The sequence below is a fragment of the Athene cunicularia genome, assembly GCF_003259725.1.
Source record: "Athene cunicularia isolate RWA chromosome Z unlocalized genomic scaffold, athCun1 chrZ_part1, whole genome shotgun sequence".
In the NCBI taxonomy this organism is placed as follows: Eukaryota; Metazoa; Chordata; class Aves; order Strigiformes; family Strigidae; genus Athene; species Athene cunicularia.
Genome location: NW_020799142.1, coordinates 8294352 through 8299109, shown reverse-complemented (window position 1 = coordinate 8299109; position 4758 = coordinate 8294352).

Here is a 4758-nt window from a genome sequence, read left to right as displayed (position 1 = left end):
AATATTTATATCTCATTAGCTTTAATATTTCAAACTTGATTTATTGTACTGGCAATCACAAAAACCAGTCTTATCTGCGAAATGAGCAGATTTTTATATGTAATTTGCCAAGACATACTATGTTGTCATTTTTCTGAGTAGAGCTGCACTATGAATAATCCTGGCAGATTTATGCTTATATCAGAAAAGTGCTGACTGAGCAGGCATTTTCAATAATGTTTATAGTTACCATAAGCTATTCTTAAAACTAAATTTTGTAAAATCACAGTGTATTTGCCTCACCTTCATAATCTTCCCAATAAATCCTGCAGAATCTCAACCTTCTAGAATTCCATGTTGCTGCTACTTCACTTACAAATCAGTTGTTTGCTTGTATAGTGTTCATTGATGATGAACAATTGTAAGTCAAATTATCAGTAGCTTTCTTGAAATGATAGAATCCAAATGAGTTAAGTTCTGTTGTATCTGAAATTTTTAAAGGGACACTATCAACTTAAATATAGTCACTGGGGAAGAACTGAACTCAGAACTCTTCCAGCTATTGTCCTTAACTTCCACTGACTTGTCCTCCAGAAATTAATGCGTTCTCCTTGTTGCTATGCACATTACTCAAACAGAAGGGAAACAGTGGCTACCCAGTGCTTGAGTAGCCATGTGCACAAATTGAACTTAAAATTTGCATATACCAGTGCTTAATCGACAATAATTCCATGTTCAGACAAAATAACTTAGCTTGTAGTTGATAATGTCCCTTTTAAATATCATAGACTAGCAGCTGTGACTTGTGTTTGTCTATGTAGCAATACATAGTGCAATCAGAGTGTGTCATTCTTGTGTTGCTAATTGATTCAGTTACCTCAAACAAATATATGATCCAAGTTCTTTACTATTACTTTAGTAACTTGTGAGAGTTAAAACTCTGGCCATCTGGTTACTTACACTGGCTTGCTGTGTGACTTTTAACCAGCTGATGTTGCCGAATGTTTATGGAGAAAGATGGAGAATGAAATAGATGCAGATTTTGTACCAAGCTGCAGTGGCACGAAGCAGAGCTAGGCTCCCCGCGCCGCCCCGGAGGTACTCGGGTTTCGGCATGGGGGGTGGAACTCGGGAATCCCCGCGGGGCTGGGGCCGGAGCCGGGGCCGGGACCGGGGCCCGGGCCCGCTTCTTGTCCTCCCCTGCCCCCGCGGCTCTCGGCGCTGCAGAGCCCCGGCACCACCTCGGAGCGGCTCTCGCAGGAGTTGCCTCAAAGCACCCACGTTAAGAGTTTCGTCACACAGAAATGTATTTAGGTAAAAGCCGTACGTGGGTTTCTCTTCGAGGAAGCCTGTTTTCCCTCTGTTCGCTCTTCCCGCACAGCGGGACGGTTTTCTGTTTTTCTCAGAAATATTTCTGCTTTCGCCTCGAGTGAGCGGTAGCCCTCGGCAGGGTGTGCTTGAGTACGCACGAAACAGAGCTTTGGCTCTTGAGGCAGAGGCAACAAGTGTAGTAATGCAGCTGAATTCTGCATGGTGCTGGTAAAAGACAAACTTTTCTGGGATACCTGAGTTTCGTTTTGAAATACTACTAGCAAAAATTTTGCCAGTGAAATTAGTTTGTATCTTATTTACATACTGCTAATTAAATAAGAGACATCATGGTTCGGTGTGGTGTTCCCTTTTTGGAAACCTGGATGAGCGCACGCACTTCCCATGCCGGAGGTCTGTGCGTCTCTACAGGTGCATGTCGGCAGTCTTACTTGACAACTCATTCGCACTGGTAAAACAAAATGCAGTCCAAAGGATGTATGCATCCAAAGGATGCCTGTTTCAGTTTTGCTCCTTTACAGCTTATTTTGCATAACTGATTAGTGAAACTACTCGTGTTACAAACTGCGCGGTCAAAACTTCTCCCGAGCAGTCAGATACACCAGATGAGGAGCTGTCGATTGCAATCCCTGCCTGGGTTGACTGCTGCCAGCTCTGCTTATCTCTTGTCATCTCTAAATAGGAAATTTGCTGTGAAAGAGCGCTGATAGCAGAGCCAAGTGCTTGCAGCCCTTGCGACAGCAGACTAGCCGTTTGGTCGCTACAGACCACAGGTCTGGGTCGGAAGAGCGTCGCTGGTCTGAATTTAATCACTTGTGGGTATCACTGTGAGATTCAGTTACTGTTCTCTGTTGGGAGACCCAAGGTGGGTATTGCAGGGGCAGCACAAGTCAGGCTGTGGCATCCCCAGGAAGGCACTGTGCCTAGACCAAGTCTTGATTCTGCACACTGTTCCTGTGGTGGGAGAGACATTAGATAGGTGGATGTTGTTTAAAAACATAGGAAAAGCCGTTGACACTGTGTACTGTTTATAACTTCCATTTAATGGCTTTTGACATTTAGCCATTAAATGGAATGTTTATTTCTTTGGGGTGGAAGTTTCTGATTATTATTTCTACTTCACGGTGATTAATGAACATTTTAGTAAACTTTGGAGACAGTGCAAGTCAGAGATATTATGACCTGAAATTAGGCTAAAGGCATTCCCTTCCTCATCATGCTGCTTATATTGTTGCTGTATATTAATAGTGCAAAAATGTAACATCACGTGTTTGTAGATCTCCAAAGTTTAACTTAAACAAGTACATGATGTATGTACTGTATGTTACATGAACAGGATACATTTTTACCTTTGCATCATCGGAAGAATTATAATAAGGAGGAGAAAAAAACATCCTCAAGGGAATGAGCTACTCCAGTATTAGGAGGCCGTTTGGATGTTCCTCACTGCTTCATCCCCAAAGTCTATTTTCTAAGAGACGGGAATCATCAGCTGTGTGTCAGACTACTTAAAAGTTTGCTGAGGCTCTAAACAGGAATTAATAGGGAAAAAAAATCCAGTGAGAAAGTTTTGCAGTGGAAGGAAGTCCAAGACAAAATTTGGTGAACTTGGAACATGCTTAGAAGCAGGAAGAAGGAACTAAAATGTTACATGTTACAATTACATGCTTATTTTTATTTAACCTGGAAGCAAATTTCACATGGAATATTATCAAAATAAAAGTTATGGCGCAGATTTTTGCAGGAGAACAAAACACTGAGGCTTGAAATGGAAGTCTCTTGTTGTTTGCCCTGACAACAGGAAACTGCTCATTTCCGTTAAATAGTAACTTGCCTAATCTGACTAAACCTAGATTTCAGTTTACTTTGTGGCTTGATTTGCCTGTTTTGAATTTTCTTTAAATACTTGCTGCTAAAGAATAAAAATTGCTGCTTCCTATGGCTGAGGAAATAATCAAATGGTTGAGAAATCTCAGCCTTTGTCAACTTCTTATTTCAGTATATCAAGACGAGTTCTCCAAGTGATGGACACTAAAATGCCTAATAATCTTTAATCCCGGTGGATTATTTTTTATACAAATAACGTAAGTACTGAATAACAAAGTATGGTATGTAAACAGTAGCTAGTTTGAGAGAAGTTACATCTTTATGATGAATTTTCTTCCAGGTTGCAGATGTTCACTCTTGAGTTTACCCCCTAACAGAGGTTTTGGCCTAGAATTTCCCTTTTAATTTTTTTATTAATTCTTATGCATGAACAGTAAAAAGATAAAAAGGGAAAAAGAAGTTACTAAGTGATATTTGTCATGGGCTTAATGTTGGACATATCCACTTAAATTACCTGCTTAATCTAAATAATTTGTAGTAATTTTGACTACTGTCTGGGTGAATTCGGTTTATAGCTTCTAACATCACTGAGACATGAGACAAGGCATTTGGACTGTACTTCACTTTTTTTCTTTTTCTTTTTTTTCTTTATTCCTTTGTAGCTATGTTTCTTGTCATTTCTTATATTTTCCCACCTTTAGGTAGATAATTTAAACTACTTTCATCTTCCCCCACCAACAAATTTCTTACGCTTTAAGTTAGGTTTTGTGGATCAGGCTGATCTGATGAACAGAACAAAATCTAACATTAAGTATTGAGGAAGAGTTTTCTCACAGGCAAAATATACCTTGTATACAGTGTATCTTGAACAAGCATCAGGACATATTCTGGTGAGATTATCTATCTATCTATCTCTCTATCTATCTATCTCTATCTATCTATCTATCTTTCTATCTATCTATCTATCTATCTATCTATCTATCTATCTATCTATCTATCTATCTATCTATCTCAATTTAAGAAATTCTAGTACTCCTGTCTGTTGTTTGGAGTATAAATACACAGAAAGTGGTACTCCAGGAGCTGATGATTTAATGGCAAAGTAACTTAAGGACTTTTTAGGCTTGGTTTGAGATTTTTTTGTGGGTATATGCTCAAAGCCATGAGCAGCCGTGTTGTCTATTTGATCTGTAATAGAAATGTCTGCAACATTTTTCAACTGTAATGTAGCAGAAAATCTAGTCCTTTTTATTTCATATTGGCTTCAGAACCACAGATAGTGAGAATGGCTTGAAATTAGTTATGGTTTTTTTTTTTTCTTTATGCCTCCAGCATCTTCAGATCATAAGACCCAGAATAAATGTTTTGTGTGGTCAAGTAGAAGTTAAGATGGCGTTTTGTCAGTTAAGCAAGTGAGCAGGAAGTTTCACTCAGCTTTTTTACTCTCTCTTCAGTAATGCTTTGCTCAAACCAGAATGTCTTTTTTTAACTTGAAGATAGACTGACCTTACCTCCACTGAGAAGTGTGAGCCCTGTGCCCTGAGACAGAGATATGTAATTTGCAGAGCAGTAGCACATGCCTGTTTCATTAGCATTTTTAACAAGTTTTAAAGAAGGGGAAGA